The sequence below is a fragment of the Hippoglossus hippoglossus genome, chromosome 10, assembly GCF_009819705.1.
Source record: "Hippoglossus hippoglossus isolate fHipHip1 chromosome 10, fHipHip1.pri, whole genome shotgun sequence".
In the NCBI taxonomy this organism is placed as follows: domain Eukaryota; kingdom Metazoa; phylum Chordata; class Actinopteri; order Pleuronectiformes; family Pleuronectidae; genus Hippoglossus; species Hippoglossus hippoglossus.
In genome coordinates this window covers 24,755,448-24,782,536 of record NC_047160.1, presented here as the reverse complement: position 1 = coordinate 24,782,536, position 27,089 = coordinate 24,755,448, and positions in this window count along the sequence as shown.

Genomic DNA, 27,089 nt, shown 5'->3' with positions numbered 1-27,089 from the left:
GGCCATGAGCAGACGCAGTAAATGTGGCTCAACAGACATAAAGAAAACATCTATTCAAAGTCAAACTTCACCCACACAAATGCAAACCAAGTCAATCAGAGGAGGATTAACTCTTTATTAACTCTTTTAAAAAGAGAAAAGACTCAGCTCCTGAGAGGATCAACCTCTTATCTCATCATCAGTGTCCATCGGCAGCAAGTTCCCAGGCTCCTGAGGAGAAATATCCACCATTTAAAACAAGGTGGCACATTAAGAAATGATTTACAGCAAACAATCAAAACACTGCAGCACTTGTTAGGATAAGGATAATGGGAACCAAAGCCTCCGCTCGACACAACGGGAACGAGATGAATTACGAGTGACTCTGAGTGTTTCCAAAATAAATGGACAGGATTTTGGGGGAATGATGTATTTAATTAAAATTCCCTCTGTAATGTCTGGCATTTAACTTCATGATTAGGAGCAACGCTGGGGGGGGGGGGTTGGAGTTTGGGGGCCAACTTCTTGGCTGCTGAGTCATGATGCAACACCGCAGCGCTGCAGCCTTGACTCGCTGCGAGGGGGCGGCCATCTGTTTTCACCTCGCGCTGAAAAATGATCGTGTGCACGAGTGACCTCTCACAGTAGACGTCCTCCAGACGAGCACAAGGGGGAGATGGTGTGGGGGGGTTTGTCTTGGGGGGGGGGGGGGGGGGGGGGGGAATGGCGTCCACAGACAACTTGTATATAAACCAGAATGCAGAAGCCGCCGCGTTGCCCTGAAACCCATTAAAACAGCAAATAAATTAGACGCACAAGAGGTCGATCCTGAGGGTTCGAGAGGCATCTGGTCGGTGTTGTGCTGCGCCCACCCCCCCCACCCCAGAGCTAAAGACCGAGGCTGCATCCACATTGTTGAGCCATTACGCTCGACTGTGAATCACGTATTTGTTTTGGAGGATTATTGGAATCTGTCCCGGAACCAGAAACTCACCGACAGTGTTGCTGAAAACAAACACGAGAAACTCAAGGTTTCAAAGTTCTGTCTCTCTCGCTCTCTTTTGAAGTTCTGCTACAGAACGTGTGGTTGCGTTGCGGCCGGAGACGTAATGTTTTGGTTCTGAGCACAGAGGTCACACATGTGGGTTTTACAGAGGCATCGATTTACACTCGACCGATTTGTAGCCTCAGTTAGACCCTCATCCCCACCCCCCCTCGCCCACCCCTCAGAGGGAGAGTGAGTCACGATATCTGAATCCTGTCATCCAATCAGATGAAGGATCGTAAAGTCATCAGGTTTTAAATGGATCTTTTAGTTCTGATCGCGTTGACTCGGCGAGTGGAGCGTTTGCTTTTCTCTCCATTGTCGGGACACTCGGTTGTTTTCTGTGGCTCAGACTCAGTTTGTGGTTTTCAGACGAGTTACACACATTTTTTTTTTTTTTACCTTTTCTTGGAAAACAACAGAAACCAGTCACTTCCTGGACCCGTGGACGCCGTTCACACTCGAGCCAGATGTACGCACATGTGGAGGAACGCGTCGGGATCAGATTCTGGTCAACCAGAGCACATGTTAGGAGGTGGTGTCAGAGCTCACCCAGGTGTGACCAATCAGAACGGATTGAGTGGGAATAGATTTCATTTCTGATTTTCTATAGTATGAACCACGGAAGGTTTATAGAAGGAACAGACGTCTCCACTCCACAACATATACGAAGGTCACATGGTCGACTAAACACGAGTCCATCGTGACCTTTCACCCTGTTAACATCAGATAACTAATTACAACCAAACGTATCATGTCCCATCTGCTAACACGGAGGATGAATGGTTTATGACCTATTACTGCAGCCAGCCACCAGGGGGAGATCAAGGTGCTTTGGCTTCACTTTGTCATGTCGTCCATCTTTCTTCACAGTCTGTGGGCAGAACAGGTGATTGTACAGGCGTACCTAATAAAGTGGACGCTCTGTTTCACCCTGTGCTTTGCCTCCTGGCTCCAGAACACATGGAAGTGTCGTCTTTATTTAGCTAAAAACCAAGTGTATTACAAAAGATCTGGATTCTGGAAAACAACTGGGTTATTTTAATCATATTCTTGACTGATGCAATATTGTCTTTCTCTCAAATGCATCCCATACATGCAGATTTGTTCATTTAGTAACTTCCCTTCTCTTCATTACATGTGACAGAGAATAGAACCATCAAGGAGCCTTTGAATTGTTTGCAATTGTACTTAACTTGTCCTCCAACGACAGGGAAGCACAACATGTGTGTGTCAGGATGTTTAAATGGAATAAAATCGTTCAATGTGTCCATGAACTGGCCCAGATCTCTGAGGTCATGTGGGACGTGTCTGTCCCTGTTTTCATCATCAAACTAAACAATAACAAGCAGCTTTTCACGAAATATGTGAAGACGTCTCCTCCAACTCGCAGGTCTGTTAAATAAGAACAAACAACTTTTTGTTTGCCACTGTCTTTCATTTAAATTTAATTTGTGAGTATTTATTTGTGTGTTTCGCTGCAGCTGCACTGCACTTTAAAGTTTTCTATTAAATCTGTTTCACAGTTTATTTTTATGTTCTATTCAATTTTACCCCGTAAATCTTATTTGTGTTTCTTTTAAATCGTGTTTATTTGCCGTTTATGTCTAATGTGAAGCACTCACAACTTGTTGTTTACGCAGATGCACCTGCAGCGCCTTTGTTTTACGAAGAAAAGAATTTTAATGTAAAAAATGAGTCTCGCAAATACGCAGCTTATTGTTAAAACTCAACAGATTCTTGATTATTCGGCTTTCGGACGCAGTGAGAACAGAGACGACCGAGGAAGTGAGTTCCATCTCCTGGTGAAGACAAAGAGGGAGGGAGGGAGGTTCATGACCGAGAGAGAGAGAGAGAGAGAGAGAGAGAGAGAGAGAGAGAGAGAGAGAGAGAGAGAGAGTGTAAGACAGAAATAAAGCAGTGAATGTGTGTGTGTGACACAGAGAGAGAGAGAGAAAGAGAGAGAGAGTGAGTAAGATAGAAAGAACGCAGTGAATGTGTGTGTGACAGAGAGAGAGAGAGAGAGAGAAAGCAGTGAATGTGTGTGTGAGAGAGAGAGAGAGAGCGTGGTGGAGGTTGTGTGTTTGTGGAGGTTGTGTGTTTGTAGAGGTTGTGTGTTTGTGGACACATTCCAGCGAGGCCACAACCTCCGGAGCAGGCTTGGAGCTGGATGCCGCTGAGCGGAGGGAGCCCCGTCAGAACCAGACGTCCGATCCGGAGCCAAATCACTCAGAGGAAAGAGGCTGAGCGGCCGCAGGCTGCCGAGGCCTCGTGTTTGAAAACAACTCTCCATGTTTGACCTAAAATAATTGTTTAAAACGTACATGGTGTAATATAACAACGTGAATGATGGAGGTTCTGTGTCTCGGTACAAAAGAGTCTTTGTTTGTTCTTTCGGCGCCAAGGATTCGTTAAACTATAGGATGCATTTTCTGTTTTATTTTAGTGCGATCACTGCTCCAGGCGGCGAGCAGAGTCAGTGATTATCCTGGTGGTCGTGGCCCCGCTCGCCTGAAACGTCAGAGCGCGGAGGCGGCGTCAGCGGTTACTAAATTATATGAGGTACGAGCTAAAACCAAGAGGCTGAGGACAGGATCTGACACTGTCTCGCCTCGCCAGGACCCAGAGAAATAAAACGTCTGAAAGGAAGTGAAAGCCCTTAAAGTAGAAGGATGTGACTCTGGTTTTGGCAGCAGGCGTCTGATTGACTGCAGATTTCAGTTCCTGGCGGCCCATGCGAGTGTTTACGATTGCAGTGCATCGCATGTCCTCGCAGTCGGGCCGTAAAGATGTGATCGAGGACGTCTCCTCGCCGCAGCGCAGCGCCGCGACGCTCTCGCTGTCATCTGCAATGGCGCTCTGCGTGTTTGTTGACCAAAACAATCCCTGTGAAACTGATGGAAAACAGATCAGGACGAGGCCCCGGCGCTGCGCTGCAAACACTCGCATTCTATTAAAGTGGGATTATATTACACCGACCTTGAGACAGTTTAATGAGCCTTGCATGAATATATTGACATGTTCGCTGCTTCTCCGCTTTCCTTCTCAACCAGCTTCACCCCAACCGTCTTTATGGCTAATTGAGTTCTCCGACAGTTGTCTTGTTGGCGTTCTTTGCGGCGAGCAGACCCTCGTGGCTCGGGCGAGGAACCCCTCGGCCGTTTTTTTTCCGGTGGACTTGCACAGCCTCCCCCACTGTGCGACAAGTATCTCGTGAAGGAGAAAAACAGACTGTCGAGTTTTTAAATGTTTTCTGCTCCCTCCTGAGGTCTGTGTCTCCGCTCAGGCCACAAATCACCGGGTCCGGCCGCGGCAGACCACCCATCTTTCTCCACCAATCACACTTGAAAGGAAGAACACTTTATCAGCTGCGCATCGCCGACTCCCGATAGATAAAACCTGTCTAAATCAGCTGCTAATGATGTGGAGAAAACCTGTGTTATCATGTCTGGGCCTGAGCTGCAAATTGCGCTCGTCTTTAAAACTAATAGGTGCAGAGTTTTTCTCATGAAGCCCCGAAGAACCACGAGGCTCGGCGCGCAGGCAGCAGCGATTCAGAGGGACGCCGTTTATAGCTCGAGCAATTTCACGGTGGCGGCGAATCAGAAATGGGAAGCCGAGGGGAAGAAGAAAAAAAAAAGTGACACGAAGACATTGCATCACACCCACACTTGCAAAGAAAGAGCAAAACCCACAGGAACGAGTCACCGTAAAGAAACAAAACAATCAGAAAGACGGTATTTAGTCTGGGCCGAGCGGCATCGCAGCGTTTGAATACACATCATTTTCTAACACAACTGAGGAATAGAAATATTTACTCGGAGCAGGCCAAAGGCAACAGCGTGCAGTGTGTAGAAACTAACACAGGCAACAGGACTGTAAACTCCTGCAACTCCCTCTGAAATATTTGGTTTTCCCATCACGAGTCGTGGCAGGCGTGCACCGGGTCGAGGTAATATGAGAATCCAGGAGGCGGCGAGTGGCGAGCAGCGGTTTTCTGTGGCGGCTGGAGGAGTAAATCATTTACCTGATCACTTTTAAAACACGTGGAGTAGCAGGGAGCACATGAGAGGCGTGTTTTTAACACTGTTATAACTCTGATGTGCAAAACACAGATCAGGTTGTTTTTCATTGGTCCATGTTTGACAGATTTGCAGGTTTCACTCGGACAAATCTGTGACCAGAGTCCACATGTTAAACATGATACAGCAGAATTAAAATGTGTTTTTTTATCTGTAAACTAAATTATATGACTTTTCTTGGACATTTATTACCAAATTTATGAAAACTAAAAAACGTATGGGGTATTACTTCTGGGTTTAACATGGCTCTTAACACCACCTACTGTTTTTGAACTGTCTTGGACCTTGATGGACCAGCGACCTGCGATCATTTTCAAATCTTTGCCGAAACTAAACCACTAAACCAGATCTTAAGTTACACGTTTAAACCTCTCAATCATAGCAAGTGAAATAATTAACTTTTAATATCTCAAGGATCAATTACAAAGAGATTTTCCAGTTGTCCTCAATACGTATCTGAATTGATGTGAGTATGTGGGTCTTATATCGCTGGATATTGTAAATTAAATCGGTTTTATTCGTCCTCCCTCGCTGTAAATAAACACTTGTTGCCGTGATGTCTTAACCCAAGAAAACAAAAAGCAGATTCCTCCAAACCCGAGTCAGAGGATGATTTGTTTTTGTCTTTGTCGTCCCGCAGCTTCTAACCCACTGACTTTGTCCAGAGGCAAACGTCATCCATGACAATTATGAAATCATTTTGTCAACTCTGTGAAAACGTCCCTTCACATAATGAGAGGGGGCGACGGTTCCTCACTTCCCATGAGTCCCTGGAGGTTTGTAAACAAGGCTGAGATGTGAAATAGATGAATGTGCTGACTCGTGTCAAGGGTGTGGAGTCAGACGTGGAAACACTGTGTTTCACATGGAGAGAATCAAAAGATCTACTGTACTTCAATCTGTGCAATTAGACTTCAGCATGTCGGGTTACGCGCGGCCCAAACCGGCTGGAAAATCAAGTCCCCTTCCTCCGCTCCGACAATGGAGACTTTGAAAGACGTTTTTGTGAATCAGCATTTCTGTCCCGGCCGGCAACGGCGAGCGGCTCGTCTGAAATTACCCGCTCGGGTAAAATGAGACCGTCAGGAAGATTTAGTCTGACGACGAAGGTGTTTGACCGCTGCACTTTAACATCCTCGCCGCCGAGGTACATTTCCTCTCATCTCGACTGGCTGGAAAACGCTCCTGCAGGTACGCAGACGCAGAGACGGTGGCGGTAAATCAGATAAGCACGGTTTCTGGAAACCAGGCCGCAGGAACGCAGAGTCGGGACGTCGTCCACGCCGCTGTCTGCAGATTCAGCCCTGGACTCTGTCATTAGGCTTCATTAAAGAGCCCGTGATGGACGGACTGCAGGATTTGGTTCTGTGAGAGTGTTTGTGTCTCGAGTGTGTCTCGTGGTCCGAGCTGTTGGCCGCTTTTCCGCGTGTTCATTTCCTTTCACCGCCAACGGGCACTGAACCCTTATTCATCACCTCCCGGAGCAGGTAAATCCTTCTCCTCTGCAGCTCCACAGCAGCTGGAGGTGAACGGGGTCAAAGTCTCACTCTTAGATGTTGACATCGGCCCTTTAGATTAAAATGTTATCGATAATATGTATTATATTTTTTATTTGAATGTTGTATATCAATTCTTCAGACCAGACACATCTGAATTATTATGACACTGCAAATTAAGATGGACCACATGTCAGGAGCTGCCATTTTGCACTTTTTAAATTGCATTTGGAGCCAGAATCTACGCAGTGGTTATCATGGTCCCGCCGATATATGAGCTCGACCAATCGTGAGTCAAATAACTAATTAAAACCAAACTCACCAGAAACATGAACACTTGAACAAACATCATTGTGATAAGAACAATCTAACGTGACAGAAACTATCTTTGAATTTGGTCCATGTCCCATCTGCTAACATGGATGAGGCTGGTTTTATGACCTGTACTGCAGCAAGCCACCAGGAGGCGATCCAGAGGAGCTGTTATGTGTCATCTATCCTCATTCATTGTGCATTGTACATAATTAAACTATAGTCCAATGGTGGAGTGACAGTTTATTGTAGTTATGATTTCATTTTGCAGATGTGAATTTGATTAACAGTGGAAAATGATGTAAGAAAATCCTTCATTGATCCCTATGAGGCTTATTCTGGTGTTACCGCAGATCAAAAATATAAATTAATAAAAACATTCATATGTTTAAGTCTGTGTTGAGTTAGACTGGCTCAAAGTTAGAGTTGGGAATCTTCATGTTTAGGAATATTTTGACTTTTAGTAGCAGAAAAACGTTGACAACAGGCAAAAGAACGGATTCACCCTCGTCCCTGTAATTTGCAAATATCTGCAATAAACTGCAGAATCAACATGAACAAATTTCTAATAAATCTAAACTAAACATTTTCTTTCAATATTCTGTAAACAAACCTTTTTTTTTCTGATGACTCTCAGTGTTTGATTGTCCCTCCTCCTCAGGAAGCTTTGCTCTCTGTGCTCTCAAACCATTTCCTCTGGTAACGAGGCCGGCTGGTGTGACATGTTTGTGTTGGGTGGACCCACTTTGTATTTGTCATCGCTGGCTCGTACTGTAATTATGTGAAATAACAGCAACACCACATGCCCTCAGAAAAATATGATGTATTACCGCCTTTATTGCGTCAAAAGAATATTTCTTTTGCAGTCGACCACAGCCGGGGGAAATAAAACTCCTGTCGCTATTGTCGAGCACGAGATGTGGTTTATTAAACGGCTCTCAGCGGGTTCACTGAATGGTCAGAGCCGGCCGCTCCACATGGGTTTTGGTGACCACAGATTTCCACCAGCTTCCTTTGAAAGCTAATCAAGTCTTCCTGTTGCCCTTGGAATTCACAGATAGGCCTTATCCCCGGCGCTGATTAGCTCCAAAAATAAAAACAAAGCCTTTTCCCAGTTTTGGTTTTTAGTCCAGCGGTGTCGGACTCGGAGTTTCTGACTCGCGGTTCTCTGCTCGCCACATCTGTCGTGAAGGGCGGAGCTCCCGCGGCCGTGAAGCATGAGGTCATCGTCTACTTGACTGGACGCCTCGAAACGGGGGCATTTGTTGTGTTAGAATAACTCAGGGAAAATCTGTTTGTGATGAAACAACAGCAGCTGTGGACACGAGACGGGAGGAACAGTGGAGACTTTGGACGTTTCCTGTGAAGACGTCGGCTTGTGAGGGATTCGAATGTGACGTCTCGCAGGATGAGCAGCAGTGAAACCGTGTTTATAAAACATCTGCATCGGTTTCAGATGCTTTTATGAGGAACTGGATTTCACACACTTTTTGTTTTCATACTTTAAGCAGAATAAATGTATTTAAAGTTAAAAAAAACGTTGCCTCTCTGGTTTTAAATATCTTCCAAAAACAAGTTTGACCTTCTAAACTTTTTCTTACATAATCAGATTTAAATGTTATCAGTCAGTAACAATTTGGGGATAATCTGTATTAAAACAAGCCAAAATTAATGTTATCAAAAAATAAAATAGAGATTCAAGTTACCAAGATATCCTCTGTGTCACCACAGTAATCTGATGCTAACTACTTTCAAACAACCACTGAATAATTACCATATATTTAATTTGTTGATATATCTCCTTATGTTTTGCCCAGAGCATGATTTAAATTGATGAATGGAGGGAAACTGTTCAGGATCATTAAGATGTTGTTTAACAAAAACACCTAAAAACCTCTAAATGTGCTTTTACATTCAAAGGTTGTGTCGTCGATGCTTTAAAGCTGCAGGAAGAGGCAGCTGTTTTCTTTCATCGTTCACTCTCGCTAATACATGTTGAATATAAAGTATTCTGGGCTGAAATGTCCATCCTTGGTCTCTTTTCCTCTTCTCTCGTCTTTTTGAGTTGAATTTGCGTCACGTTGTTCACATCAGATATTAAAGTGGATCCACTCTGTTGTAATATCAGACTAATAGAGGTCAAACTCTTCATCTGTTGTCATTAGGGAGCAGAAAACAAATCCCTGTGGTTATATCATCTCCTCATAAAACTGTTTTTGGCTAATGTGTTAGCAGCTCGGTGCCTATTTAACATCCACAGCAGACCCAGACCAACACGATCATTTATTTAGACTCATGTTTCCGTCCACACTGACCAACGTCCAACTCCATTAGGTCTGTTCTCGACCCCCGAGGGGAATATCTGGCTCCGTGCAGGAGCTGGATGTTTGACTTCTCTCGTCAGGTCGTCGCTAACTCCTGTCTGTCTTCCATTCGGCGCAGAGCAGGTAGAGCGCCGTGGGTTTGTCAGAGCGAGTTCACTGGAAACAGCTGCAGCAGCTGGAGACGGAGCTGGTGAGAGACAAGGAACTGAACCGTAGAGTGAAAGCAAAACAAGGAGCCAAAAGAGGCTGAGGAGCAACGTAGAGCAGTTTGCAGATTGATGTGAGATTGAAGCCGTTTTCAGACATGAACTCCAGAACATGTCACAGAACTGGGTCCGGACTTTCTCGCAGAAGCATTTTCCGGTTTGGATGTCGCACCATGAGGACGCAGCATGTAACGTACAAATTCCGCTGTGGAGATCACGTGTTTCTGTTTATGGCACCTCAACACCAATGTTCGCCCATAGCACCAAAAGCTCTCGACTCTCGTTGTTTATCCAAGCTGACGTCTGATGTCATCAACACGCCCACTCGCTCGCTCAGTCTCGTGGCAGGAGAATCTATCCACAGCAACTGACCAGCTTCTCCAGATAGTTTCAGGAGGTAATCCAGACTTCAGGTCTGGAAGCAGATTTAAGGGCCTGGTCACGCACACGTGAATGCAAAGCGAATATATTGCAGGTCAAAGTTCATCAAATTTGAACTCAACACAAAGCCACGCTGCGATTTTCCTCACCACGGGAAGCAAATGTTTTATTAGTTTGTCACTGATACACTCATGTGACTGGGCCCTGAAAGATCATTTCTAGGACCTTTCTTTTTCATGCTTTCTCAGATTTAAGGATCATATGACGTGAATTATAAGAATTAAAGACACATTTTCGGACCCAATAATCATCTTAAACCCTATAATTTGAGGTTGCAGGGTTTTTTTTATTCCCCTTTTGACAATAGCAATTCATCAGCCACTAAGCACAATAAATTCTGACAAACTGGTTTATTCTAACGAGGCCTTTCCTCCAGCGTCAGTCCACAGCGTTTCCTTTGTGATCTCACAGCTCCGACAGGTGGCTTGCAGCTGATGGAAACCTTATTCTCACTGTCTGCCTGCACGCCGCTCTGTACCTCCAGCTCGCCGACCGCATCAAGGTGACGGCCCGCTGAATTATGCGGAGGTGAATTCCCAGCGGCGGCAACGGGATACGGTAGCGGGGGCACCAAATGGACGTCTCTGGAGGACCAGCGAGTTCATGAGGCGTAGAGTTTCATATCTCGATGACAGCTAACAGGCAGCATTACCATGAGCGCCATTTGATTCCCGCTACGTCTGCGGGACTTTTTTCTTTTTCTGATTTACCTCCTTCTCTTAAACCCTCCGTGGTGATACAGGGAGAATTATGTGGAACGAATCCCCGGCTCTGGGTTCTCTTGCTGTCAGGCGTCCACTTTGAGTAGCTGTGGCGACGATGGGATAAACCCGGCAGGAATGTTTTTTTGTGGCGTGACACAGTCTTCATTTCCGGCTGCCGACTGTCTCTGGCGTGCATGTGGAGTCTTAAGAGTATGCATTCCTGCGGCCGGGTTGTAATGCAACACGTTTGGTGACAATAAAAGCAGCAAACTGACTTAAATTCTTCTCCTTCTTTCCCACGCAGAAAAAAAGATACGTCCTCCAGACACTCACACGACCTTCAGATGAGGATCTGATCAGAGAGCTGCTCGCAAAACACACATTCAAACTCAACGCACACACACAGAAACTCACACAGCTGAGTCAGTGTGATGCACGTGACTCCTGCAGAGTTGTTTTGACAGACGGTCGATGTTAGGGGGAAGATTTAAGAGTACCTGCGTGCGGCCGGCAGGTATGCAGCAGTTGAGCTCTGCAGGCCACACACAGACGCTGGAATCCTAATGTTTTTATCCCTTTCTGAGAGGGAGAGAAAAGTGAAAAGGCAGAAATGAAAAGGTGGGCTGTTGTTTTCTCCTCCTTCGCAAAACAACAGGCCCGCTAGTTTCAGTTAGTTCAGTTGCATCTGATGCATTTGTTGACACTTCACTTCCTGCTTTATTGGAGTAAAACTGGAAAACTTTGACAGCAACAGAAGGAAAAACTGTCAGAAGACTTTCAGGTGCAGAAACGTCCTCCCTCCGTCGGCCCCGGTTCGTCTGTGTCCACAAGCTGGTTTCTTGTTTTCCAGGTCTGACAGCGATTTGTTCAGCAGAGGCAGATTAACGGGCCTGGAGCTCACGTTTAGGGGTCGGCCCCGATTGAAACCCGGATAAGAACATACAAGAGCAATTTGTACTTGCCCTGAGATCCAGGAGCAGCCGTGTGGTCTCACTCAAAGACAAATACTCCGAATTTTAAAACGTTTAAACATGAAAACTGAGACTGAACAACTTCTCCTTATCTTAAAAGTTCTCAAGTCTCAAATGTCATTGTTTAAACAGGACTTTTCCATTTTCAACGTTCATTCGAGGTCAATTTAGTGTCGCTGTGTGGGAGATGACATGATTTAAAAATAATAAACAATGTATTTTTATAAGGTTATTTCGTATATGTGACTCATCCCATCACCGAGGCAACACTGTGACCTTAATCAGCAAGAAATTGATTTGAAAACTCATCTAGTAGTTTTCAATCTGTCGACAAGATTTTAAGGAAAAGATAAGATCCGTCTTTGTGTTTGTTTGTCATTTGAGATTTATAATTTCTCAATAACACAGTAAACATCCAGCAGGACGGTGACTTCATCCTCTCTTCATATCCAGCAAACAGAAAAAGGAGGAATATATATATATAAAAAAAGAGACAAGGTTTCTTTTGTATATAACGCTGGACAAATTTATTAAAAAATTCCTGCTGGATTCTGCTTTCTGGGTGGCTTGTGCCGTAATCTCCAACATGAGGTGATGTGGAGCGGGTCCAACACAAACCTCGCTCTCAGACAATAGCTCGCCTCGGTAGGAAATGTCCTGACTCTGAATTCCACACGCTTTGCAAACACTGAGGCGGCGCTCCACCTCGGACGCACTCATTTTCATGACATATATGGGGAAAAGTACTGTGCCAACAATGTGGCGGTAAACAAAATTATAAAGGAGCTGCGGTGATTTCCGTGAGGTTCCCGTTCTGTGCTGTGGGTTAACTGCAGCTCTGCTTTTGCAAAACATAATTTGATGACTTGCCATAAGTGGCCAAAAATGGTCTGAACGTATACTCTCCTATTATGTCGGTGAAATTACACTTAATTAATTTCACGGGGAGGGCAGCCGGGGGTTGTGGGCGGACCCTGTTCCCATGGTTCATATCAGGGTTGAGGGGTCTTTCTAATTGCCCCCCCCTCAGGCTGGCTGGCTGAATGGAGGGGCCTGTTTGTGAGCTGGTGTGTGGGCCTGATCTCTGAGCCACTCGGGGAGGTGTCGTTGGACCCGGGCCGCCTCCCCAGGAACCTCCGTGTGCGTCCAGTCCTGAGGCCCTCAGCCTTAACGCCGCCTGACAGCTCATGGCTGCGGCTCAGCTGCTGGCGTTTTTTTGTAAGGGGAGGTCTCGGCTTACGGCGCAGGCTGGTAAGAGCGCGCCAGGGTTCACCGAACCCTCCAACGGTAGCACGGGGCGTGGAGCGACCACGCGATGAGCTCACCGGCTCTGTCCACAGGCCTCAGCGCCCGAGGACCCGGCCGGTGTCACGTTTCACCGCGTAATTAGATTACTAATGTAGTGTGAAATGAAATTGCGCTCTCCGCGAGGTCACATGTGCCAGTGGAGTCCATGGTTTCCTTCACGGGGCGGGATCAACCCGGTGTCATGTGTTGTGCCTCCAAGGTCTCCTGCACTTGCCAGAAACAACCACCCTCCCCCCCCCCCCCCCCGCGGGCGTCCATCTCAAAGGTGCTCCAACGCACTCCAAGGTTGTTTCAGGAAAAAAAAAAACAATTACCCCGAGCACGCACACACACACACACAGGTTGTCTTTCTTTGCTGACCTCCCGAGCTCTGACAATCGCTTCCAGCTGCCTCTCAGGGAGTATTCCTGAAAGCCCAGTCACTTCTGTAATAGCCGTACAGTTGATTAGCGAAGCCTCGTTCCAGAGGTGAAAGATAATTGCTCTTACGCCTCGAGGCTCCGACGCATTTCACCATTTTTTTGAGCGTGTGTGTCGCGCTTTTTGTCCGAGCTCGGAAAAATAAAACTTCATTACGGCAAAGGGAACCTAATTATTGCAATAATTCAATAAATTAGATTAGCTGCACTTTACACAACCCTGTGTTGAATCAGATTAAGAGTCTGGAGCTGAGAGGTTCACGGAAAGTGAGATTGACGGGGGGGGGGGTTTCATCAAAAACTGTTTTATTAACTGATTAAAGTTACTTATCAGGAGAAATCTAAAATATTCTTCTCACTTTTGTCGACTCAAATATGCAGAGGAGCAGATCGTGAACTGAATCTCTGTGTTTTGCGAGATGTCTTCTTTCAGTCACAGCTTTCAGCCTTTAACGAATTTTCTCATTTCTCAGGGACGTGGTTCACTTGAAGTAACTTTTTGCAGATTCTCCCCGTGTTTGAGTTGGTTTCCTCCGACTTCTCCCTCAAAAGATGAGCAATGTAGATAATGCACGATGGAATAACTGTTCCTGTGCACTTTATAATTACTTGATTTCCACGAGGTAGACATTTTATCATGCAGCTCAAACTGAACCACTGATAACAAGTAACCATGTCCGCATAACATTTAGCACATTCAATGATAAAAGGTGCAAATGCAAAGATCCTGGGATCGTAAAAACTTATATTAGATCCTTCAACTAACTACAATTAAAAAAGGTATCAGTTATCATTATATTAACTTGAGTAAGTCTTTGGGTTTTGGACAGTTGGACATTTCCAGCAGCAGTTTTCAGACGTAATAAATGATCTTTGTGATGTGAAAAATAATCAGCAAACAAATTTAATAAAAATGAAAACAATCACTGGTTGGAGTTGGAGGTCTAAAATAGAAATTAATATTTAGAGACGACTAAGACAGACCCTCGGCTGCAGTCGTCCCTCTGAGCATATGATTATATTTTCAGGAAGTGGTGGTGACGGGGTTTGAATGGCACATCATGTGTTTTTCTTCAGGAAGGAGACTTCACTCAGGCTCGGAGCCCATTTCCACATCATATGTCAGAGGCACGAGAACGGCACGTCACTTTTGCAGAATCACACTCCATTAACTCCACGAATTTCCCGGCCTTTTCTTTTTTCTACGGGAAGTGAAAGTATCTCAGGCCTTGTACACAGACAGGAAGTGTCCTAATTTCCGCCGCCATTACCGAACATGCACGGGACCCTGTAATCGCTGCAGCTCTGGAGCACGCACCTGATCCGCAGGACGAACATCTGGGGACAATCACAGCTCCAGGTCTTGACAGCGTAACTGTCAGCGAGCGTCTCATGCAACAAACCGTCCTCTGCTGCTCTCGGACGTGAGTTGGTGCGTTTTGCCAGAAGCCTGAGAGTCCAGATGAGTCCCTGAGTGCACGTTCTCACAGGGGATAACGAGGCCTCGACCCCAGGAGCACTTTGCCTCCATGTGTGGAGCTGTTACCGGTTTACTGTTGAGTCTGCAGCTGCAAAGATTTTTTTTTTTTATTTACACCCGAATCTGCGAAGCCTCTCCAGTGATTTTCAGCTCGTCGTTCAGCTGCGTGAACACAAATTGACTGTTTCAGTTCACTCGCTCTTTCAGATTTTCCTCAATACTCTCAGCAAAGAAAGAAGAATCTGTAAAAACCCAGCGTACATGGCGGACAAACACAGAATCGAACTGGTGAACAGAGTGGAGACCTAAATATTTCCCTCTGGAGCTGGTGGAGAACAAAAACAGAGCTAAAAGCAACCTTTTGTTGTATCTGTCTGAACCAGGTCACCGTTCTTCCTCTGTGGTACATTATGCTGCGATGGTGGAATCACGTTTTCATATCCCATATATTAACCAACTCATCATTTCTCAATAAATGATGGTTATATAACTGCTAATAGACATTTCCCTCATGTTTCTACAACTAGAATTGATTTTTTACAGTTATTACGTCCAACAGGAGGTTTCGGTTTCACCTCTGTAGATTTGTTAGTTTGTCAGAAGGAGAAAGTAAAATCTACAGAACTGATTTCCACAAATCGTCCAATAAAGAACTTATTGAATTTGGTGCAGATTCAGGAATTTGCTGCATTATTTGGACATTTTCACCAATTTCCCAGGGAATAATTCACAGATCCTGATGAAACAAATCACAGAAACACTGAATTAGAAATCATCATCTAGCAGATTTTAAATTTGCCTTGTTTATCAACCTACTATCTCATAATCTGCAAATCGTTTTGTCGGCTTAGCTGTAAGGTTTTATTGAGTTAAGACTGTTGGGCCTTGGCGGAGAAGCGTGCTCCACTTGTTTATATTTTCCTTTGTGACACAGTTCATTTTACATATGTTGAGAAGGTTTAAATATGTTGATGCTCCTGCAGGTAATTCAGTTTATTGCGTTTACAGATGGTCTTTAGTTTATTGGCATGTGTTACAGAACCAGGGCTCTTTACCAATATCCTGACAGTGTGGGCATATTCTGAGCTTCAGTAATAACCTCTGTGAAAACATTTTCCACGCAGATATTCGAGCTTAACCAAATACCACCACAACTTTAACGCTGGACATTATGGACGGGCAGGAAATATTGAGTGACACTTTGCAAGTTTCCTGAGTTAGCATAAAACCCAAGCCTCGGTTAAAGCGTATTAATTGGTTATTTTAGATGGGGGGGGGGTAAATGACATGTTAGCGCTGTACAGCCGGGCCGCGTGAACCCTGAGAGCACGGCACCTGATTCCTACCAGCACAAACCCAGAGTACACGTTGGACCACAGGAGAACGAGCGCTGCGAGGATGTGGTCAGAAATGCATCCAGGAACAGACGTCTGTGGCCAAAAGGGTTTCCAGACGAGCCGTCGCGACCCGGGGTCAAGAAACTGTACATCACTGTGTGAACGAGTGTGGCTGCGTGATGGTGCGATGGAGGTGGGGCTCAGGTGACCTCTCCTGCGGGAGGTTTATCATCCAGGTCCTGCACAGTTCACGACATTCAGCTTGTGGCTGTTTGCTCACGTCGTTCGATTGAGAGAAATGTGAATAATCCTTATTTGCAGCAACAATTAAATATGTGCTTCAGTCTGATTCTTCTCTGGGGTCTTGTTGTGGCTGTTTGATGTTCGGGGTCATGAGGGTCACTGGGGTCATCGCAGGTCCTTTCTGGTGGAGGAAGTGTTGAACTGTGGACGTGACCTTCAACGGTGGGATGAGATGGGATCCACATGCATCCCATAATCCTACACAGTGAATAAAACCACTTTCCTCTTGCAGTGATGGGCGAGGCTGTCAGTTCAAATTCCTTATACGTGCGACACAGAGCAGAGCTTTTCTTTCCGCCCAGACACCATATCTGTGATTTTCTCTATGACTCCCCGATAGTGGAGCATTAAATCTGTTTGCACTGACTGCGCTCGACGCATGTTTCATCTCCAGCTCAGATAAAACCACAGCGTGTCACCCTGGTCTGGAGCAGTGTCACTGTCTTTCTTTGATTTATGCTTCAAGAGGTTTATTGTGGAAATGAACTTTACAAACTGTCAGATGATGGCGAGGAGGACTTGAGAGGTTCAGTGACTCGAGCCTCTCGGACTCCGGCCCTGACGCTCACGAGCTGGAGTCAAAATTCAACATCACTGCAAAGAGAGATGAAACAATAGCAAATGACCAAATATAGAAAATGACCACAAGACAAAATCAGAAAAAGAGATTTAGAAACAACGACCATCAGAGAAAGAGGTAAAAAATATCTACGAAAAAAAGGCAAATGAGATCGCAAAAGATTTTCTGAATCGACTACAAAGAGAGAAACACTAAATTGTGATGCCAGGCAACTACAGAGCCACAAAGTGACCACAAAAAGTACTAAAAATAAACACAAATATATAATACACAAACACACAAGCCTACTCTGGACAGGTGAAACGACAACAAAGAGATTACAAACAACCAAAAACAGACGTGAACTTACAACAAGGAGACACAATGACACACAAACAACCCCAAAGATACACAAACAACCACAATGAGACTAATAACAACCACAAAGACACAAACAACCACAAAGAGACTAAAAACAACCACAAAGACACAAACAACCACGAAGAGACTAAAAACAACCACAAATACACAAACAACAACAAAGAGACTAATAACAATCACAAATCACACAGAAAGGTGCGAGGCCGTCCACAGGTCTGTATCAGGTGCCTGCACGAAGCCTTCATGGGAAAATGAAACACTTTTAATGTGAACTTTCTTGGCGCTGCGTGTCTTTAGCTCACAGTGCGAGTGCCCTCCGGGCACATCTGAAATCCTTCATTTCCCATTAGCAACCTGATATTTACCAGTATTGTTTATACTCTGCGTGGAACGAACCTCGGCCGAAAGAATTCATAAGTAATAAGCATAAAAATGAAAGTGTGTGAGATAAATAATGGTTTTACAGTCAGGAACCACACAGACTTTATGAGACAGGATGACTTCATTACATTAAAGTACGAAGCTGTCGTATAATTTGAAAACTGAGCCATGTGTTTCACTTCAGGACTGAAAATCATGCTTCCATATTCCTCTGAAAACACTTTTCAAGCCACTGCATCTCCCTCAAACTAATGGGGTCAAATTGCCCTTTGGATGCTGATCCAGGGTCTGCTTTACAATTTCCTCAGCAATATTTCAGGTGAGGGGTTACGGCAGGAATTCTGACTCGCAGTCAGGACTCCCAGAAAGTGCATTTAACTCCCTCTCTTTCATGTGATCCAGCCCAGGGAGCTCCTGTAATTAATCAAACTGTCGTCTCACTTCCAGAGGAACAGGAGCGCGGAGCCAGGACGTCAGAGTGCAGCACAGTGCAAGTATTTACTGAGCAAGCAAAAAAAACAAAACATTTTGCCCACCTTCGTATTTAGGGAACAGTTAATGTACCTTTGACTCTGTAATCACCAGAGAAAACATCATCACCACTGTCATTATACTCATTGTAAGTACTTTAAAGAGCAGAGTACTGCATCGTACACAGTATTTTACTGACTCCTGCAAGACAAACTAATGACTTCACGAAGAAACAACAAACACGTTCATTTTTCTCATTACGTTAGTGCTGATTTTCCCTGATTGAAATAAATGAGATGAATTTTTTTTTTAATGGAATATTTTTGCGTTTTATGATTAAGCTTTGATCCAAGTAGGGATAAAGAGTCATGGAGGCAGTAAAGTCATGAGAAGGTCTGTTTACTTTGGGTCGGTCCAGTGGATGACATATCAGCGAAGTCGAGGTATTCCAGGAAAAACTTTGTGACATAACACACGTGTGATTGGTGTTTTCTTTTTATGAGATAATAATCTGAATGTTTTTTGTTTTAATTGAGAGATTAATCATGAGCGAGACGGTTAATCAAGGGGGAGAGAGTTGACAAAGTCGTCCCAGCTTGACCCAGTGATGATGCTGTGATTTTCAGGTCCATATTTGAAACGCTGTTGTGTAAATGTGACAGACTTTCACTCAGGAAACAGACGTTCATGAAAGAGCTGCAGCATTTAGTCATAATTATTTTGATAATTGATAATAATAATAATTATCTTCAAGTTTCAGACTGAGGATTCGTCAAATGAAAACTTCTGAGGTTGTATCCTGAACTTAGACAAACTGGGAATAGATATCTTTCCTATTTTCTACACAAATATCTGGATTATTGGGTAAATAATCATCAGATTAAGATTAATACATAATGAAAATAATAATGAATGTTAGATGCAGGCGTAGTTCATGTCGTCACACAGTCCAACAGTATGATTTAGCTGTAGTTATCTAACCATGACCGTATCTGTGCAAATATATATTTGTCAAAAACATTAATTTGAGGCGTGAATGTAATTTGTGGTTTTGCAGAATCGTCCAAAACCAACCTCCTGTCAAGGGAAGGTTTTTAAGCTGCAACCATTTTTAAAAACTGTAATTTATTTTACAGTAAAATATTATATTGTTCAATTTCCTGCCAAATTATATGACAAATCAAATAAACGTGTGAAGAAACCTATCAACTAGTTGCTTCTATTCGAGACCTCACAGATTTTCACCATGAGATGAGTAACAAAATGACATCAATCATATTTTATGTCCTTTGCAGTCTCCAGATTCCAAACTTCTCAACTCAGTCGAAGGCCTTTGGGAGATTTTAAAACAATGTTTCCCACACAGGCATTAAAACGCTGAATGAGGGAATAAGTGTTGGAGGAACATTGTTCATCCCTCCAGCACAGAACCCGCACACTTGCCAAAGAACGTTAAAAAACGGTTCTGGACGCTCACGGTGGCCGAGCAACCTTCCGTTGGGATTTTCCTTTAATTTGTCACCTGTGTGTAAACGGACTTTCAGGCACTGATCAATCTACAGCCCATCAGTCTGCAGCAGCAGCGGGATCGAACAGACCCAGCACAACTGTCTGGATTTCCAATAACCACGAGAAGCTCATTTGCAGACCCGCCGCAATCTGGGAAACATTATGTCCTAAATATCTGACTTGCAGTGAAAAGCTGAGACGCCTTCGTCTGCTCGCTGACAGCGTGAGCGCTGACACTGACCATGGCCCGCCTGCGAATTCCTCACTTTCTTACACACCGACTCCAAAACTGCTGCCGCAGCTTCCAAGGGGAGCTTCGGCCAAAATATCAGAATCCTAATCGCTGGTAATTGGCGAGCGCAGCCTCGAGTGTGAGGAGTTACAGTCGCCGCTGACGCTCTGCATGACAGTGACACAGTGCAGGAGCGACGCAGCGCTGCAGGTTGGGGACAGAAGGTAACCGGACCTCACGTACAGCCGAGACACGATGATATATTTCACTCAGAAACATTTCCCACTGTGACAGCTGTTTTTACTATTTATAATCGACGTCAGTCACGAGGCCCAGAAATCTGTCAAACTACCAAAGACAAACACATGTATTTATTTATTGCAAAGCCTCTTTTAGCAGATTATCTCACACTGACGTTCTAAGTGAAAGTCAAATGAGGGAAAATAACCATCAATATCCATGTCAGCACTGTGCCGGCTGCCAGCGAGAGCCACGGGTGAGAGGAAGACGCTCCTTGTTTGAATTATATGCAAATTTCAATAATGTGCTTGAGCAACGTGCGTGATTCGACTACAATAACCATTAAATGACAGATGATGCTGTCGGTCGCATGAGAGTGAAAAACAATAACAGTCTCGTGACAGCGGCTACGAGCTGTTGGATAACGTTTCCAGCGTCGTGCCCTCGCCCTGACACGGCTGAACCGGCTGAACCGAGGCTCTGCAGAGAGTTGCATAGCTGGAAGTTGTTGTGCACCACATGTCATGACAAGAGGCAGCTGAAAAACACAACAACACCAGGAGCTTTGTCTGGGAAGATACGCGGTTATTGGTAAAGGGACTGAAGGATAATAAAAATCTGAATATCTCAGTTGAACTCAGAGGGTCGATGTCACGTGAAAGCTGAGACAACCACAGACTTGAAAGGTGTCTGAAAAGTTGCTGCACTTTGTCTGTCGGGGTCCAAACATTCCAATAAATAAAGTGAGGAGTTTTCATTTGGGATTTAAAAAAACATCCAGATTTCAAATCGAACCTCCTCAATCGTCAGCTGCTGCATCGTAAACCTCCCACGTGTTCTTCTGTATTGACACAGTCATAGTTTCAAGTCCCCGTCTCCTGCGCGAGAGCAGGTGCACGATTTGGTTTGTGCACTTTCAGGTGCAATCACGCCAGATTTCACTCCCCATTAATTCCTACTAGCGACGGGGGTGAGATATATTTTCCCCCTGCACTTGAATTGACCTCCTGCCTTTTTTCATTCATGACGTGTCACTCCGATGTCTCGCCACTGGCTCGTGTGAGAGAAAAAGGTTGGACTGAACTTTCATTTAATAATATCGATCTAATAATTCCAGAAATGTTCTCGCACCTGAAGTTTCAGCAGCTTTTGTTCTGACAGATTTGAGTTTTTCAGCAGCTGACTGTCATTTTTGCAGATGTTGAAACATCCTCGGATCTGAGATTTAAAAACAGGCGGACCCTGTGAGTCGGGCCGGACGTTGCTTCGGTGATGTTTACACCACAGCCTGAGAAAAGACTTGTTTCCAAATGGTTAGCAGGTGACACCTCAAACAAGCATCTGCTTTATGTATTAGCCGTCATAAACAGATGTGCAAATTAGGTAAACTACAGGTAACCGTGGCAACGACACTGCGGCGGGAATAATAGCTGCGTGATGAAAAAACTCTGAGTGAAACTGTCCTAAACATCTGGGTTTAAAACAAACTGAGTAATTTTGAACTTAAAAACTGAATCTGAATCTGTTTCCCTTCGTTAAGTGACTCGAGCTGTGTCTCCGTTCGGGGGCTGAATCCTTCAGAGGCTGCGTTTGAAGGCTCCTCCTGATGCATCAGGCCCCTGAAGTGAGACACAGCTTAGGTCATGAATAAGATTATACAACTTGCTGAGAAATCAAATCTTTATTGAGTGTGATAAAACATGTAATCGCTATCACTATGGTTCCTTGTTAAAACTGCATCATTCATTCAACAGACACTTTCAGTTGGAGTCTTATCTTAAGAAAAATATCCTAAAGTCTCTAACAACAAGGGGACGTTCAGTGGAGAGCTGATTAGACTACTCAATTCATCAATTTATTAATCAGCAGAACATTAATCTGCAACTGCAATATATAATTCATTAAACGTTTTAGCCACTTTTAAAAGGAGAAATCTCAAATTCCCAGCTTCTCAATGTAAGAAAACGTTGCTCGTGATTGGTTTATATCATTTTAACCTGATCAGGGTTTTACGCTGCTCGGACAAAACAAGTCAGCAGTAAAACTTTGGCTCTAGGAAATTATTATTTCCTAGATTTTTCAACTTTTGTGGAATAAACAATGAAATGAGTAACCAATGAGTTCATGAACTCCTTCAAAGTTTCTTTGGCTGTTTTATATTTTATAAAAACCTAGACAATAATCTGTGACTTGTGACGATTAAAAACAAAAACAGAACTCAACAACTCTAATGTGAAAATGACGATGTCCTCTCCTCCCTGAAAACCATCGCTCTGCTCACCTCATGAATCTTGAATTAATCCGGTTTTCAATCTCTGCAGAAGAGGCGAGACGCCAGCAGACTGAATAAATCATGGATGGATGTAACCGTGTTGGTGGAAGAGCCGCTGTGAAAACAGAGGGGCACCACAACTCAGCACCTCATTTATTTGGACGTGTCAGCAGGAAATGCCATCGTGAAAACTGGAACCCAAACATTACACAGCTCCGACTCTCCGACAGGGAGGAGAGGGAGCTGTGGGTTGGGATTAAACAATGAAGAACAACAGGAGCCGGATCAAAAAGGAAAAATAATACAAGGATGTATTGCCAGAAGTGGATGTTGGTGCTATTACAGCTGTGTTCTTGTCATATTTTATCCATGTAGGTGATTTCCTCATTTCTCTACTGGTGAACTGTTATGACTCTGACGTTGCAAGTTATAAATACCTTCTTTTTCTTCCATTTATTCCCAATATAAATGGAAATCCATCAGGTTTTTGTGTAATCCTGCTGACAAACCAACAAACAAACTGACAATGGATCTATAAAATACTAGTAAATCATTTATTTACCAGTAATACATCTTATAAACCCCTCATAAATGCTGCCTCACCAGAAAGTGGCCCCTTTCATAGCTCTACTATATCGAGGAAATGTTTTTTCTTCACTAAAGATATTGTATAGTTACAGGTTTTATATAGAAAAATCGTTGATTTATAAAATGCGAAGCAGCTCCATAGATTCATAGATGGACACCGTGAACATTGACCAAAGTCGTGAACGTACAAACTGGCTCAGAGTGAAAATCCCTGCGCCGAGCAAGTTAAACTCAAATTACTCTTCAGAAAACTTCCAGGAACCTTCAATCTCCAATAACTTAAAACACCGAGCATGATTGGCTCAAGTCCAATCTGCAGAAAATCGTTGTTTTCCAAGTAGTTGACACGTAATGATCCATGGCTGCAGGGGGAGCCGAGTGCAGGTCGGTCCCTCAGGAGTCTCTTCATCAGTGTCAACTTGCAACAACTGAATGATTCCATTCACCGTGAAACGCAATCCACGGAAATATGCGAGGCAAAGTGGTTTCCTCCCCTTATTAGCGTCCTCGTAAATCAGGCCAATGGGGTGTCCCGTCGCGAGCGAGGCCGGCGTGTCCACATAGCTGATGCCAGTGAAGTATTATGGGAGATAATAAGGGCCTGAGCCCAAACTGTTTCCCATTAACATGAGGACAGACCATAATAACTTCACAGTAGCAGAGGTTGTTTTTGTATCTTTGTCCCTTGATTATAAAAAATAGAACAAGATAATAAGATAATAAATTAATAATTCAGGGGCTCATGGATCAAACTGGGGACTTGATTCAGATCCAGTATCTTTTAATAACTGACAAATAGATCTTCAGACAATAATATAATGTTGTGTCCAAGCTGATGTTTTATCTTCCTATAGATTATTTTGTCCAACTGTTAAAGACTGATGAGCTGAAAATGAAATAAAATGTTATACTAAAGAAATATTTGGCATTTTTCTGTAAGAAATCCTCGACATAATCATTTGATTGAGGAAATAGTTGCTGGTTGATGTTGTTTCAAACCATTAATTGATTAAGTGACACATTTTTTCAGCAGCACTGAGAACAATCACAAGTTAATTAACATTGTGCTGATTGACAACCTGAGACAAGTGGGATTTTTCCATATATATTAATTGTAAATTATGTAACTTTACTGTGATATAACTCCGTCTATAACCATCAGACATCATCGTCTTTACTGATACGAGCAGCTGTTGTGTAGACGGTTTGTTTACAAGTGTGTATTTATGTTCTTAGGATAAAAAACACAGGATAAAATAAATGGAAGAAGCTGGAAACTGTATTTTTGTTCAGAAAAATGCTCGACGTGATCATTTGATCATGGGAATAGTTGCTAATTAATGATGATTGATCGATAAATTGTGAAAAAGTGACTCATCACTCCAGCACCAGGTGCAATTTAATTGATATCTTCTTTAACATCATATGCTTAAATGTAAAATTTGAATTGAAATCCTCATTAGACTCCTACACAAACCTTTTTTTAAGTTTCAATGAAATCCGCTCAGTATTGTTTTGCACAATCCTGCAAAAACTCCAACAAACAGCAAAGAACACACAAGTTCCCTGGCGGTGATAAAAACATTTGTCTCTGCTGATCAAGAAACTGTCCAGACACAGACACACTTAGAACAGTGCAGCGATCAAACAGCTGATGACACCAACTGCATATGTCACAATAAATGCCAACTTCCCTTCAAGGCTTTGGACGCACTAATCTTCCAGCTCCCCCGATGTTTTTGAGTAACCACGCTGACAGTCAGGAATCCCGACTCGGGGTTGCTGCTTCAAGACAGACACTTAGCATCCTACTGTGCCCATGTGGTGTTTTTCAGATCAACTGGGGATTCCCTCTGGATACTGGTAAACCGAAACCATTCCTCTTGCCCTCATCAGTCAGGAGTCTTGTGGTGACTTGGACATCTTACACTTTTACGGCGGGAGATAAACTAAGGTTCAGCGAGAAGGGAAACGGTGTGAAGGGGTAAAGTCAGCTGCGGCACTCGGGCTACAAGGACGCCGAGCGCCCACTACTAATGATGACGTGAGCGCAGAGGGCAGCGAGGAGGCATCCATCACATCAAATGTGTCGGGAGCTTTATTGATCATCCGCTGATGCTCTAATCCTTCGCACATGTTGGGCTTGTTGTACAGTGGCCCTGGATAACAGGGAGGACCGGAGCCAGGAGCCCCGGTGTCAGTAGCAACTGTTGCTGACCTCTCCAGTTCTTCTCACACATCACCTTCCAGCAGCTGCCCTCTGACACAGGCTGCTTCATCATCTGATGGTGAAACCAGTTAAAGATGAGCTGGTGAAAGCTCCACGTCTCATCAATACATGTTACTGACTTGACTTCTTCCCCCAGATCCAGGACTGCGGCGGCGGCGGCCACATTGGAAGCTGTTTGTGGATTGTGATTACAACGAGATTACTTAGATATACAATGCGCCTGCTCACATATACGATACCATCATTGGCTGTACTGCTATCGTTACGCTTGTCATGGCAGATGCTTTTATCTCTGTCAGACTTTAGACACGAACGTCTTGTCTCACAAATGTAAATATTCTTATTTTGCTGACGTGCTCCGTTACACTCAGCGTCTAATCCACTTCCATCCGATCCCCCCCACAGCAAAATGTTTTTTTTAGTAGTGTTGAGGAATTTCTGACCATCCTCACACCATTAGGAGAACAGAGCTTAGTGAATATGGGCTGTACAAATGAAATTTCTCATATTTAGTAATCTTCTACTTTGCGTTGCTGCTATTAAAGAGATACTGCACACCTGGTTTTGTTTTTATTTTTTATTTGTATTCTTGTTTATATAATGTCAAATTCCTGACCACATTTATAAATAATCTTGTAATGCCACCAAGGCAAGGCAAGTTCATTTATAAAGCACGTTTCAACAACAAGATAATTCAAAGTGATAAAAGGCATCACGACTAATTGTAAATGAAACATAAGACAATATGAAAAAGAAGCATTTAAAAATCAATTTAAAATTAAAAAAGGACTTCAATACAGAGTAGAAAATAGAAACTGAACGCTGCTTCTCCATGTTTAGTTCTGACTCGTCTACCAGTCAGAGATGTCGCTCAGACACAGCTGCTTTTTCGGTTTCTTCTGGACTTCTTCTTATGCTGCTCCAGCTTTTCCCTGAGCTCTGCAGTTTCTCTGCGGAGAACCTCCATAGCCTCGGCCTTTGCACGGATCTTGATGAGGGTCTCATCTTGGGTTGCTTTCTGGTCCTCCAGTTCCTTTTGGAGAGCCACAAGGTGATGATGATGGGTGTCACTTTCTGTATCCAAACTGAGTTTCAGCCCATACCTCAAGATCTTCACCCTCTGCATCACAATGGTTAGAGACTCTCCCTGTGTAATCAGAGACCAGTTCTTTTCAGTTGCAGCCTCAAGGCTGAGAGGGAGCTTTGTAGTATCCAATTGGAGAGCCTCTCTCTCATCGTGGAATTCCTTTTCTCTCTGCAGGTCATTATTAAAACCCTGTATCAGTCCTGACTGAATATTGTTCTCTTCAGTCTCCGTCTCCAGCTTGGTATTGATCTCGCTGAGACTCTCGGTCTGAGAAGGAAGATCTTGCAGTTCCTGCAGTGAGGCGTCATCCTTCAACACATCTCCCTCGATTCCGTCTATCACCTGATCAATGAACTGAACTTCCTGCTCATGACTCAAGGTCTGCTCATTCTGCAGCTCGTCTGCAAGACTCCCAACCTGATCTGAAGGGGTCTGGTTCTCTTCAGACTCGAGCTCCAGCTCGGTATTGATCTCACTTAGACTCTCAGCCTTGGATGGAAGATCTTGCAGTTCCTGGAGTAAGAAGTCAGTCTTCAAAGCTACTGCCTCAGATTCTTCCATAAGAGACGCAACCTGGTCTGAAAGAAACTGGTACTCTTTAGGCTCCATCTCCACCTCGGCAGTGTGCTCACTGAGTCTGTCAGCCTGACAGAGACGATCTTGCAATTGCTGCAGTAAGATGTCAGCCTTCATCCCCCCCACCTGATACACGTCCATCAGCTCATCCAAGAA